This window comes from Orbicella faveolata, unplaced genomic scaffold, assembly GCF_042242905.1.
Source record: "Orbicella faveolata isolate gen_17 unplaced genomic scaffold, um_ofav_v1 contig_25, whole genome shotgun sequence".
Taxonomy (NCBI): Eukaryota; Metazoa; Cnidaria; class Anthozoa; order Scleractinia; family Merulinidae; genus Orbicella; species Orbicella faveolata.
Window position 1 is genome coordinate 4,520,001 of NW_028301553.1, and position 15,248 is coordinate 4,535,248.

A 15,248-nucleotide genomic window follows, 5' to 3' on the forward strand; every position below is an offset into this window, starting at 1 on the left:
ATTGTAAACAGCATAATTGGAACAAAGCCTGTTTGTCGTCTTAGTGAATCTGACAAACAGTATTTAAGTGTGCTCGTCATCAAGGTACAGGATTTAATATTTTTTGTGTGTTTATCTAGCGGTGGATACATGTTCAAGGTGCCAATGCACTCACTTAAGTACAAGTTTTTATTAATACCTCAAACATGACTTACACAAGCTAAAGAGATATAACTACCCAGGCCAGTGCTTCAATCATTGAATGTTTGTTAACATGCTATATGGTGGCTTTACTAATAGACTCAAACTTAGAAAGACACATGTTTGATGTGAAATTTGACTCTGATCAGGGATGGTAATAAGAGGACGTAAGTGGTGTTAACTTGTGAGAATCGTTACAAGCTTATTGCATGCAAATTATAAAGAAAATCTAATGACTTTATTTTCTACAAATAAACAAAACCGATTTTAAAGGCCTGTTTATATTTATTCATGTTGCCATGGCAACGGCACATTCGTCAGCTTAACCATCAAAGAACCAAAGTTTGTGTTGTAAACTTGCTTGCTGCCATTTTTGGCGACCGAGGGATCAAGGGTTTTAGAGAAAAAGGTGAATGAAACAAAGGTATCAAAAACTGTTCAGCCACCTTAAAGTGCACCTAACCCCAAAATATTTTTTCGCTAAAATGAATCCACTTACTGTTAAAACTAATTCGGCGAAAAAAATTTTTGAATTTGGTTGAATCCTCAATTTGCTATGGCCCGCCGAAAACGCGAAAATCGCCCTAAATCGGCGCCATTTTGTTTCACGACCGAGTTCTGGGGGGAATGGGTCCAGCGGCAGTTGTGACGTCTACCCAGGAACGAAACGTGTTTCGCCGCTAGTCATTTCACTGTAGTGGCTGTGTTGCTCGTGAAGAATTTGCAGCTAAAATGCCTACGAGGTGTGTTGCAGGCGGTTGCAGCAACACCCCAGACTTGGAAAATGGAATAGCGCTTCACTGTATTCCATATTTTGGTGACGATCGGCCACAAGCGAAAAAAAGACGAAAAAAGTGGCTGGACTTTGTAAAGCAAGAGAGAGCGAAGTGGGAGCCTTCGAAGAACTCGGCCATCTGTTCAGTGCACTTCAAGCCAGAAGATTTCCACCTCAGGTATGAAGTTTATATCAGAGTCATCTGAATAAAAACTCATCTCTGACTCTGAGGAGGAAGACATCTTGATCTTCTAGCGAAAATTTGGGCGTTTTAGAGCTAAAATATGCAAAAGCGAGTATTCTACACTACGACGTCCAAAGAAAGCAAAGAGAAATGACTGAGGGCTGTTCTATTCGGTAGCTGGGTAGACGTCACAACCTTGCTCGACCCAGACTCCCTAAAACGCGGTCGTGAAACATCTCGAGCACGACTTTGGCGGGCCATAGAAAATTGAGGATTCAACCAAATTCAAAAATGTTTTCGCGGAATTAGTTTAAACAGTAAGTGGATTCGTTTTAGCGAAAAAAAAATTTGGGGGTTAGGTGCACTTTAAGCCTCGCGGAGCCAAGTTAGAATTTTAATATATCAAAATTGGCCTATTAACAACAAACATAGCATAGTCGGATCAAAATTCCTTTCAGGTGCGTGTTTTTCACAATTCAAAGCACATAATCTTAACGTGGGATGCATTTCTTTTGTTCAAAGCATAATTCTCGTGGCTGTAATGAATTTTAATGTGGGTATATATAAAGAAGTGTAGAATGACACACCCATTTTAGCGTCGGTTGCCGTTGCATTGAAGGCAAGGGCGAAGACATCTTAGTCGCTGTGCTCCCCTCAGGCAAGTCCAGGTTTTCTTTATTTATCGCCGTTGAATTGAAGGCAAGGGCGAAGACACCTTAGTCGATGTGCTTCCTTCAGGTAAGTCCACATTTTCTCTAGCTAGTTACGCGTCCTAGCTGTTTCCCTCGTCTTTCAATTTGATCATTTAATGGTATAATAAAACTTTCCTCAATGCTGTGAAAGCTTCGAGGTGCATGTGTTTTTCCTTGACACCGAAGACTGTATTTAGGCGAAGTTGAAAAACCGAATAGCAAACATTTCTCTTGTGAGTAACTGAATGGATTATTTTTAATAAAATGTTTGTTTACAGCTTGATAATCTGCTTGGTTTGCCGTTTGACTTTGTCATTCGCAATTTGTTTCGTCACCTCGGAGCGCTACCATGTACACTCTTTTTAACTGTTATACAAACAGAAAATTCCAACCGCCTTTGCCTTTGCTCTGATACGAAGAGAACAGTTATGTAGTTATATCAGAACCTATAACTAATCTTCAGTTCGTTCCTACTGCAGTGCACCACTTTGTTGGTAGTCGTTTAAAAGTGTTATTCCTCATTTTGAGGGAGTTTTGTTACGTGCAAGGCCGATAGACGTCCGTTAACTGATACTAATACTCAATCAAGTCAGTTTTGCTTGAGTTAACACGCGAAAAACTTAACCATGACTTTCCTGTTTGTTCACAAGAATTGACCACAGGCAGCAAAGTTGTATCCAAAGGAATTGAATTGGAGTGACGGGCGTCATTCTCCAATTCAAATCAAGTGTAGCACGACCAGCTATGGACTCCTGGCAAGTTTCATGTTGACGACAACTCCGTTGAAGTTCAGATAAGTGAATCACAGTTGTCGCTAGATTTTATTTAATATAATCCTTTGAAGTTTTGCAGCTAAGTCCAGTTTAGGGGCATTCAGACGTAACATTAGAACCGGTTTGCAATTTAATAAAGAATGTGATCGATTTCAAAATGAGTGCACGTCGCTGGTAATTTTGTATGCCTTGGTGCTGAATGTTTCGTAATTTTAATGGACGAGTCTCGTGTTTGGACGTATTTTTGCTTAAAATTAACCCACAGACAAAAGTGACACGTATTATTTATTTCGAACTATTAAGTTAAAACATTTTTCATTTATCTTACAAATACAGGAAATCGAGTACCGAGTCTAAGATCTTACGATTTGGTGGCACTAAAGTTTTACTGTTTTTTTTTTTTTGTTTGTTTTGTTTTTTGTTTTTTCCTTTTTTTTTTTACATAATCCATTCGTAGAATGCTTCAGTTTATCGTCCTGCGATCGTGTTTTTCTGTTTAAAAAAAGAATTTTTTGAAATCCATAGCAAGAATCTAAGAACTTCTAACTTATTGACTACACTGGCAAATTCGTTTATTAATTCTAAAAAAAAAAAAATTATCTGAGCTGAAGCTAACTGACGAGCCTATAGGCGTAGTTCAATGAGGAAAATGAGCAAAAAATAGCAAAATTCTCAGCGCAGGAAAAGATTTGCAAGCTCGTTAGGCTAGCTATATTGTTATTTGTTCGCCAACATGAGAGCAATTGGCTTTTGAAACAAAGAGGTGTTTGGTTGTACAAAAATTGAATTCAAAACAATTGACGTCAATGTCTGCAAGCAGTGAATATTGCTCTTTATCTCTGATCCGTTGACAGAAAAACTTATTGCCAGAATGTTGTCATGGAAATCAAACGCAGATGAATCCGATGGATTGACCACACACTTCCCAAGGTTGCCTAGAGGCGGACACCAACTGGCAACAGCGAACCTGGTTGGCCAAAAACCACCTGGCGCCTGTCATGAGCTCAATGAGGAACAACATATCGTACAAAATAGAGATGTAGATGGATTGTGGCTGCCTTGTGTCCAACAGAGAACGAAGATGATTAATTAAAAAAGTAAGTAAATCTCGTTATCAACCTTACAGCAAGTCTTTTATCGTAAATGGCGGCTGTCCTTCATTATCAACTCATTCTTACGCTACCAAGTTGAATAGAAATACATGAAAGATGAAGAGTTGTTCCAAATCGATTGTCTTAATTTGTGACGGCCATTTATTATGGTTCAACTTTCTGACCACAACATGCGAACAAGTTTTTGGAGTGAGCAAGTTATGTCCATGAAATAATCATAAGCAAACCTAGGTGATTAAATAACTAAAGTTGCTGCCGTTTGCTCTGCTATCTCCAGGATGACCAAAGATGTGTTAAAGGACAGTTCACGAGTTTCTGGATTTATTCATCAACCTTAATTAATTGAATTTCATCAACGTTAACTGAATTTTGGATGGCAGTGTGCAGAGCTTCACTTCTAGCGTACGATCGATGACTGTTGGAAAAACATCTCAGCTCAGATAAGTAGATTATGGTTTTCCTATCTTTACACTCCAAGAGTGTCAAAAATCTTGATTCTGATTGTAAAATTGATAGGTTTTCAAGTTTCGTACCATTGCTGCATATAAGCGTACGGTTGTCTTGTTGTCCAGAAAATACCATAATTTATATCAGTACAATACACGTACACTGTGTTATGTTCGATAATAATTATTATAATGAGACTACTGTTTGTTTGGAAGGACTTTGGGTCGAACGTTTGTTGGCTCAGATCATTTTCGCGTGGGGGGTGGAGTTATTATGTGAAGGAACATCTTGCACTTTTCATTTTACGTTCTTGGAATTAAGCGTCGGAAAACGTTTAGGTGAAGAGGAGAATACCACGACGTAAATAGTCATAAAAAAGATTTTTTAATGATCATTAAATCCAATTTTGATAGCTAGCTTATATTATAACCAAGTTAGAAAGCATTATCCTTGATTCTTAGAAGCGCGAACAATACAACCCATCTTGGATTCCATGGGAATTCTATTTCCTTTTTGAAGAAAATGCTAAAATTCGAAAACACATCAAAACACTACTGTTTTCTGAAAAGTTACATAGTTATCAATTGAATCTAACACTGCTGTAAATTTATTAGTTGACAAGGTAGTGTTGATTGAATATTCTTTTTTCTGTCTCTCTCGCTCCAGGCGGCTGATATATCACTGTTGACAGAAAGGGTAGCCATCTTGGATCGCAATGTACTGTTGGACTCTGGCACAAGTTGACTATTGGAAACATCAAATCTCAGATAAGTACATTATTTCTACTCTCGTTAACTTTTAACAGTTTCGGCGTAAGAATTATGAAAATCTCAGAAACTGATTAACTAGAAGATATTGTCTTGATGAAGAACCAAATTCTTAGAATTAATATTAACAATATGAGAAAATCAGTAACGAGAATACACATTTTGAGCATGGGATGTACTAAAGAGTTACCACTTAGAAAAACTAAATTCTCAGAGTTAACATTTAAAACAATATGAGAAAACCAGTAATGAGAATATACATTTTGAGCATGGGATATGTTAAAAGTTACCACTCAGTTCGTTATGCTGAAGGTCAACCTGAAGCTATCGAATATTATATCTCGTAATTCTTGTTTTTTTCAAGGCATTGATGAAGACCATAACCAAAAGTTGTGGAAATTGAGATAAGAGAAAAAAAGTATTTTGCTAAATTGAGAACAATGGTGGTTTCTTTACGAGAAAAATTTCAATGAAGAGGAAGGGGTAGTAAGTAATTAATACATGGCCGCAGCTTATCAATAAAATCATGTCGTGAATTCTCACTAGTATTCCCATTAAGCCGAGATGAATGATACAACGAACTGTCGTTTTGCATGTATATATCCTTTGCATTTGGGTAGTATTCTCAAGAATATAAAGTGAAGTATCTCAATTGAAAGTTTTTAATCTGCCAGTTCGTCACTTCTCATACATTGCAAACTTCATGTAAGAGTGCTGTTTGTACAGCCGTATAACTCTTGACGGTATCACAATGAGCCAAATTAAAAGTAAGATTGCTCTAAAAAGGACTTCTTCTGTTTTTTGTTTGTTTGTTTGTTTGTTTGTTTGTTTGTTTTTGTCAAGTAGAGAAGGATTTTAAATCTTGAAAAAAATCTTGGAAAGGCACAGCTGGTCAGATAGCCGGACTACAATAGATCGTTTTCACTGTCGTGCAATAGAAAAAAAACAAGGAAATTCGATCTTATTGAAGATAAATAAAGAAGACTCCTCTCCAGGTTTTAGGTCTATGCGCCGTCCCAAACTTCAGTTATTTGCCTGAATGTTTTGCACAAATTTAAAGAGCTCAGTATGGTGCCGCCATATTGGTGTAGCTCCGTGGTACACCAATTGGCGAATCTTTGTTTACAATATTTGCCCCATAAGTGATACAGTTTCTGATGGAAATTCTGAATGTTGAAAGGGCATAGCACGATCAACTGTGTCAAGGAATTTGAGCGCGATGTATTGCATAATTTTTGAGCGACGCGGGTTTAAAAACTCAAAATCAGGAGCCATAATCGGGACGGAGACCGTAAGCGCGCGCCATATCTAGTATTGGGGTTGTCCCCATGATATGGGACAATAATTCTATTTTTAGAACAAATTGCGCCATCGCCTGCGGCACACGCGCGTACATGCTGCGAGGATTTTTGCAGATGTCGCGCGGGGGAAATGGCGTCCAAAATTCCCGACATTTTTCATGTTCTGGCCCACAACTCAACGCGTTTACGTCTGTTGGAATTTTGCTTAAGTATTTTCGTCGTAAGCTGCTCCAGTTTGAGTGAAGTAAGACAGTGTCGAATTTAGGTATGTTCCGCTTTAAGCTTAGATATATATCGCTGACCAAGTTGTGTTCCGACGGATGCTTCTGTTACATGAGCTATACATTACCCCACTTTAAATTTCACATATGTTGAAGATTGACAGCTTTTCCATTACACAGCAAAAAACTAGCTGGATATATTTAGATATAGCAGAGCTTCAGGACTTCATAGTTTCCTAGCTCCCCTTGCCACTCGCTTGCGAGGAATTTACCAGTCTATCGCGACCGAAAGGTAAAACAAAATTTGCTAGTTTGAGTTTCGCCTGAATTGTAAGCAACGCTTGATGTTTCATCAAGGCCCAATAACTTTACCTCCGTAGATACTGCTGAGTTTTATTCGTGTAAAATCCAGTAAATTCTCTGTTGTCGATGAACGGGAGCGCCCGCCGATGCGTGTTTTGTACAGTCAGTAAACATGACAAATTGTACTTCCGCCGCACTTTCGTGTGAAAGCGTACATCGAACTCGAACAATAACTCTGTAGTTTTGAAATATGTTTAAGATTGATAAGTGTTTGAGAACATATTAAAAGCTAAGCTGAAAATTTGCGAATAAGGCAGAAATAATCAGCAAAGTACGAGATGTACGATGACGCTTTCTTTGATAAACTTCGAATAACGATTTCGATTTTGTTGATCGAGTTATCAAAACTCCTTGTCTATTTTCATTTTCGCAGTGTAAAACTTCACTATGCTTATGTTGAAGAAACACACATGATGTTAGTAGCCTTTTTTGCGTTCGTGAAATGTGTTGCAGCATCTCGGCACAAAAGATAACGAAAGAAATCTTTGTCAAGATTTGTTGGCAATTGAAAACACCGACTCGGACTTGAAAGTGCACGAGCTGCACTATGCAAATGAGCTAATTGTACGCGTCAGACTTTCCTTTCAAAAACTTTTGCAAACACACCAAACAATAAGAAACCATCAAAACACGTTTTGGTTATGATTCACCATTGTCTGAGAAACTCACAAATTAACTCGATACCAGAGTAGAGAGTTTCTTGCTATATTCTTAAGTCAGAACAAACGAAAAAACATACGCGTAAGCTTTCAACTAGCGCGAGCAGATCTTATTATCCATTCTCAGCGGGAGATTGAAGTCTTGTTTTCGACCCTGAAAAGCCCACCTTTTCCGTTAGCTCAGAGCGTAAAACTACATATAAGCGCCCTGGTTCGTATTCCCTGCCTTATTCCCTACCTACGCTGTGAAAAATACGCAAGATAATCCCCAAAGGTCTTTCAACTCCCACCATTTGATCACGCAACGTGACAACATCCACGCAAGAGCCCTCGACATGTGCGTGGATCCGCGCGGATATATGACGTCAGGATGGCGCAATTTGCTCTAAAAATAGAAAAATTGTCCCATATCATAGGTGCGCGCGGATCCCAAGACTTACGGTCTCCGTCCCCGATTATGGCTCCTGCTCAAAATTTAACAAAGAATGTAAATGCTCATTAGGGCGTTTGCCACCCAGAAATTTGGCGGTTTTTTAAGGCCAATTTCTTCTCGAATATTACAGCCAAAGAGCCAAAAGTTTCACCAATTACTAAGTTTCACAAGCTCTTTAAATTGTTGTAGTCAATTCGTGTCTAGCGTGATACCTTCTCCGTGCATAGTAGTATGTCAATGAGGAAAAATGTAAAAAATGACCTCGGCAAAGATTCGCCAATATGGCAGCCGGAAAATAGTGTGACAATCTGGATCTTCTTGGTTATCTAGGCCATTGATTGACTATTCTGCACAAACCAACATATTAACACTTAACTGCTACTTTTATTTCACGAAGGGCTAAAAATCATGAGATAAGTATATATTTTTCGACAAACGCGATGTTCCGCACTGCCATAACTCTAAAATTCAAAATGCACTTGTTACCAAACGAAGGACACCATTGCGCTGAAATGCTGTCAAGATGTATAATTTTCGCACTTCTTGTGCCTGATGAGGATAGAAACTCTGGTGGTTCTTTACGTTTGGATTTAAACGCTTGATGAAGTCACATGAAAACGTTCCACTGAATTGAGCATAGAATAATTAAAGTTGCCTTATTCAGATCTAATCATTAATTAGTTCTACAATAATAATTAAGACAAAATCCGAGAGGAAATCGAGCAATTTCAGTTTTTATTGGACAAAAAGCTCCATCCAGAGTAATTCTAAGTATCTTGCAGTCCTTTCTGCATTTTCTAAAAGGTTACGATATAAATAGTTGCTTGAAATAACACCGAAAACCATTTCCCATGGAAATGTGGGAAAATAAGTTTCAAAGTTTAGAGAAATTGTGCAAGCAAAGGTAAACCTTCATCATCAGTTTCATTTCACCAGTAATTTCAAGTATTTCATATGAACTTCAAAATCTGTTTCAGTCGACATTTGGTGTCGTTAGAAATAATTTCCTTTGAGAAGATGTTTAGAACAGTCGCACAGCCGTTTGCAATACGATGTGAATAATCTCGGTACAAAGTTTTTTTCCACTTGTTACTCAAACGTCTTGTAGATTCCTTCTTAATTGCTCGGAGGAAGATTATTGAATGAACTTGGTGAGCAATTGTAAAAGGAGACCATGAAACAACTTTCATACCGTTACTGGAATTTGTTAACACAGGATTTGGCAATATGACTTCTACCAGTACCAGAGTATACAAGCTTATTGAAGTGCCTTTGCAATTAATTTTCAACTTGTTTTTTTACTTGCATAATGTTTACATTAATGGAGCCCTGAGTAGTTTCTTTTTTCATCACGGCATGCTTATGGAAGCACGTAAGGATACTTTTTTGAATATTTTAACCGACCCACCCCTCCAAAAGAATGAAAAACGGCCAAAATATATAGGGACTTTCAGAATATATTTAGGTAATTTCAGAATATATTTGCACATTGACCATTCAAAATCTGTGCAATGTCTTCTTTGGGGGGTTAAATCTTTCACGGACTCGTAGATAGATCAGAAAGAGAAAATGTTTTTAAAAAAAAATTCCTATGAATTAATTTAGGTCTATGGGTTAAAATTCACGGAGAAAACGTTTTTTCGCAATTTGCGATGAGTTCTCTTTCATCAAATTTTCTCTCATCAAATGTTCGTGATACAATGTTAACCGAAAACTGAAGTTTATTTAAAAATTTAATAAAGCAAAATTGTACTTATTAGAGTGTTTCATGTGAAAAAACGTTTTGAATGACATTCCAATGGGGGAAAGGAGCATTGTTGACTGGCCGTATTATCTATTGGACGAAACTTTGTGCTAAAATATTCAGAAAATACAAATTTTAAAGAAGACTCATGAATTATTATAACTGATCATAAAACGTAAATTGAAACTGTGTTAACACAACAATATTAAAGACATGATACAAGGTCAGCTAGACTTCGAACTGGAAATCCTTGAAAAAAACGCGGATGATATAATTAATAAATGGAATTTCTGTCGCTTATTTAAATCGACTTGAAAGATTCTACTTCTTGACTGGTTTTAAACTCACTACTTTGTTTTCAATTTCATTGGAAACTGCATGCGAAAACCTCTGTTTTTTATACATGAAAGAATGAATTTTGAGTTGTGGATAAGAAATGAAATAGTTAGCTTAAGCAACGACGATACCTACGCCAGGGACGACTCCTAGAAAGAAAAATGATATTTCTAATCTCCTAACAATCTGGATATCTGCTCCGTACCCCAATCAGTACTTAAAACTTGCTCAAACTAAATATGTAATGCCAGCGATCCATTCCAAAAAGAAATACAAAAAATTTGCCATCCCGACCTACGTTCTTCAAAATGCACAGAACCTGTTCATGTCGCATTACGGCTACAAAATGCACAAAGACTTAAAACGCACGCGCACAGCCATTGTTCTACTCAATAAACTTTTTGCTTGGTGACGTTTTCGTTGCTGTTTTATGTTTTTTTTTTCTTCATTTGGGATTTTTTATTTCCACAATTACATCAATTACAATCCTTTTTTTAACAATTAATTTACAGAAGAACGAATAAAGTTTGGTTTACAGAAGTTAACAATGACACCATATTGAATTAAGAAAAAAGATTTTGTCAATTCTTATCTTCATACTTATTTAACTTAACGATTTTCCTTAATGATAGCGTTGTCTACTATAATTATTAGTTAAAACTGCTTCCTCAAAGATCTTCTATTATTCTTTAAACAATTTAGTTTTATTCGATTTGAAATGTGTTTTTCAGTTTCATATTTAATTACCTAAATTCTTATGAAGTGGCTCAAGGAAGGTAATGTTTCTCTACATCGACAAGTCCACAAGAGAGATTTTCCTAAAATTACTATCTAATTAAATAGATCCATCTCCTCCTCAAAAGACCCAACAATAACATTGCAATATGTAAGCGAGAGGCTTCTGCAACTCTTGGTTGTGCTCAAAACCTTTTTCATTAACCTCATGCCAAAAAGAATATGAAAAAGAACAACCGAACAAAATATGGGATATTGTTTCCGTTTGCTGATTACAGATGCAGTTGGGATTAGAAACGTATCCTATTTTACACAGGCGGTCATTAGTAAACAGAACAGAATTCAACACTTTGTACCGAAAGGAGCGTAGATACGGTTCATTAGCAGCCCTCACTGGCAGAAGAAATGCCTCTGAAACTTGCTTGTCATCAAGGCTAAATTCTTTCTTTAGCTTGACCCATTTACTTGGTTTTCCAATTTTTGTTTTATAGGAAAACAATAGTCAACGTCACATTAGCGTTTGCCTTTACTGTGCTACGCAATGTTAGAAGATTGGAAAAAAATAAGCAATCATTATCAACACAATATTAAGATTAACAAATTTCTACGTGACTGAGAGTGCCCTTCCGTCCAAAAAATTTTCGTTGCCGTTGCCGTCGTGGTTTGCTTGAGCTCCTTAATGTCCGGAAAGTTAGAACACACGGGTAACTGGGAGCGTAAGGCGGTGTTTCGTAAGACATTTCCGTAAATTCAAATTTATAATCATATTACCTTTGTGGGATAACTGCTTGCAAATGATTTGTTTCTCCGCCTCTTTTAGCGTAATTCCGAGAGTAGTTAACGCAATTTTCCTGTGTTTATTTTTCTTTGGTGACATCAGACAATAAGTGTTTCTGATTTTCCTGAGTGGATAATTTCCAGCTAGAACTGATACGAAAAGTAAGTGTTCCATGAGTGGTGAATTCAATGTTTGGGCGTTAACAGGGTCTGAAGACAGATGTCAGCGAGGCATCAATTCTAAACCAAACCCGGTTGTTCACTGCATCACATGACTAAAAAAATGTATTATGGTTATGTTTGACAAAGGGAAATTGTGACAGGCGAGAGAGTTTACTAAACTGTTTGGCTATGTATATACCAGCCCAAAGGGAAATAAATAGACGGCTTTCTTGTCAATTTCAAATTAAAAACTGACTCTTCGTATATCACTTGCACAAAAAAGTGACTTGACTCAGCTCGAAAGCTCATTTCAAGGGCACCACTTTAAATATTGCAAATGAGCCAACGGATAATAAAGTTATAAAATTGACAGTGGATCAGCAATTAAATCTCTTGACTGAATTAAGACATTGCCAACGAGTCAGGTGATTAGAATAAATAGTAAATCAACTATGACATATTGTCTTGATGTCAAAATTTACAATATTTATTGCCAAATTTTCGTCTTTCGCCTACAAAAATCTACGAGAAAGAATGTAGCAACTAAGTATTGAATGTTTCATACTTTTAAGTGGAAAAAATATCAAACGTAAGATTTATTTTGCCAAATCGCTCGCATTGTGGGCTGAAATAGCGCCACAAAACACCAGCAACAGATTGTTTTCAGTCGTGTGTCGTGACGAAAGCTGACTCTATGCATTGTTAAAGAGGAGGCTAGGTAGAAGAAATGTACAATTTACCATCTCTTTGCGGCGTTCTTATTGGAAAAGGTCAGAAAAAAGAATTGGATTTACGTGTTTGAAAACTTTGTTTAAGTTCAATCTTGACACCAAAATTGCAGTACATATTCAAGAAGGGAAATCGATGCCCCCAGAATAACCATTACGTTTGATTTAGGAATTCTGGCTTTATAAATTACCCACAGACAGGTTGTAAGAACTGTTTCTGTGGCATATTGTGTAGATTTCATCTCGATACAGTCGCATTAAAGAGCATTAAATGAAGCGGCTGCAATTTGTGGCAGCTCGACTTAGCCTGTTTTTTTAAAAAACTAAATCAGTGACGACTAAGATGTTCAACGACAAAATAGGAAAAAAATTCCAAAGTAATACCAGGAGTGCGAATTTAATTCCTTACATGGTACAGTCACATGAAAAATGATAAGGAAAAACAGTACTTTTGTTTTAAGCGTCCTGTACAAAAAAAGTTAAGGTTGTGAAGTTCTTAACCAGTGATTTGTAGAAGAAAAAGTTAGAAACTTGCTGAACTGTAATTCAGAGGTGGATTGTTTATAAATTCAAGAGAAAGATATCTTTGCCATTTCGGTGCAAACGAAGATGTGATTTTCCAGCATACGCTCCGCTCCAGTTTTCACGTATTGTTCCTAGAAAGCGGTAACAAATTCAAGTTAAAAAGTCGTTCATCACTGAAACGTGTTATGTCGATTATAGAAATGGACTCTATTATTTCTAAGAAATAGTGATCAACAGCTCATTTCTCCTTTCACCAGATGATGAGAATTTCAATTAATTTCAGTTAATTACAATAATATTAATTTCAACAAGATGATGAGAAAAAAGGAAGTCGTCAACTTTGGATCATTGTCTTGCTGGAGCAGTGAATTGGCCATTTCCGAGTTTACCTTGTCCTTCTGTTTGAAAACGAGTTCTCGTGCAAAACCACTTTTGCGATGGAAGGCAAATTTCACTCTCGATTTCAGATTTTTTTCTAATTTCTTTGTGTACGATGACAATTAAAAAATAAGATGGTCAATACGCAGACACGTGAGTTAAGTTATAATTATCCATTTCCAACGTTCAATAGTGCTGCCCACTTTGTTGCAAAAGTAAACAAGAAGTAAAGTTATATTATTCCATGATGATGATTAGTTTTCGATTTTCCATTATTTTATTGTAACCAGAAATAATTTGGCAACACTCTGTTAGAAATGCTGCGGGATAGCTTAAGGCATTTTAAAATTATTCAGTACCTTTAAGATTCCTGGAAGGAATATAGCCTAGAGTAATAAAATATTTCTGTTTGTTGTGAACGGATATTAAATTTTCCAGTTAGTACCGATAAAAAGTGGTAACTCCATACATGTTTGGAGCGTTTCTAGCTACGGTCTTGAGAGAGGTGTCGGCAAGGCATCAAATTCCCCAACAAACCCGTTCTCGGTATAAAATGACTTACTATACACGACAAGTTCAGTGAGAAAATAAAAGCACTCTGTTTAACATTTCCGACAGTGGGAAACTGACAAGCGAGATAGTTTACAAATCTGATTTTGCCATCAGTCTCCAAAACGAAATAGAGCTTTTCGTCTACCAATTTTGAGTTTAAAATATGTTTCTTCACACTTCAGTTACACAAATAAACAGTAATTTGAGGCTCACTTAAAGAATGGCTTGATTTAGCTCGAAAGATCATTTCATGGGCACTTTATAAAATAGTAAATGAGTCGAGTCAAATGCTTTGTCTTACGGATAAAAAGGGTTTAAAATTGACAGGGGAAGAGCAACGTGTTCGTCACGTATAAAATAGCGGCAAGGTAGAACTGAATGAACTTTTCAATTCTCAAGAACTAGAAATCAACATACAATTTCTCCTAGCTGTTTTTAAGGTAGCTGAAGTAGATCTACAGTTCTTATTCATTTTAGCAGAACACGTTGTTAACTTGACTTTCTATAGAATGATAATAGAATCCTGGTTAACGGATTTTGTGATAAAGAAGAACCCAAATATTGATGGCATCCTATCAAACCCAAACGATACGAATAGCTTGTGTATATGAAAAGAAATTAAAGAAAGAAAAAACTTGACATAGAGATTTGAAATTTTTGCGCTCATTCTTGTTAAACCAGTACAGTTGGCAAATTAGCATATAACGTCTCAGTGCACGTATTTTCAATTGTCTAGATAGCACTTACACTTGCCTTCTGACTGATCAATAATGATAATTCTTGTCAACAGGATCACAGATATTAGACGGATCCGTTAAGAAAATGGACTGCAGCACTTATCAATATTACATTCAACCACCTTAAAATAGTGTTAAAAAAGGAGGTCAGCAAGTCTTCGAAAAGAGTTAAACATTACTGACTTTTTGAAAGCTATTTCATCAATAAACAAGACTTGCAAGGTAGCTTTCATCAGCATTTTCTTCTCTGAAACAATGTGAATCAAAGTATAATACTTAAGTGAAATTTCGCAAAGCCTTTCCTGGTGTTAAGAAGGTGTAACGGCTAATTAAAGGACTCACAAAAAAGAGCTCTTGAAACCTTCTACAACATTAGATCATTAAATAACGAGAACAAGATATATAAACAAGCCGCAAACTAAGTTTCCGGCCAAATCTTGTGTCCTTGTCCATTACTTTAAAACTTAAACGGTGTGTTAATAAATAAAGATCTAACCTCCCCCCTCCCCCAATGATCGCAACATGTATATCCAACATATCATAACATTTTGTGCGTAACATGTTGCACGCGCTTGGCCACCCTCTTGAGACATGTTCAATCATATTACGTGCTGATGGCTAATACTTAACCAAAACACCAAACATGTCGCAACAGGGTAGACAAACG

General features: G+C 36.7%; 1 long non-coding RNA gene across 1 annotated transcript; it reads left to right on the forward strand.

Moving 5' to 3' along the window:
• Positions 1-3,948: 3,948 nt before the first annotated feature.
• On the forward strand, positions 3,949-14,806 carry LOC149108660 (uncharacterized). The gene is made up of 2 exons (XR_016208565.1): positions 3,949-4,934; positions 14,635-14,806. It is a non-coding gene; the product is annotated as an uncharacterized LOC149108660 (long non-coding RNA).
• The last annotated feature ends 442 nt before the right edge of the window (positions 14,807-15,248 follow it).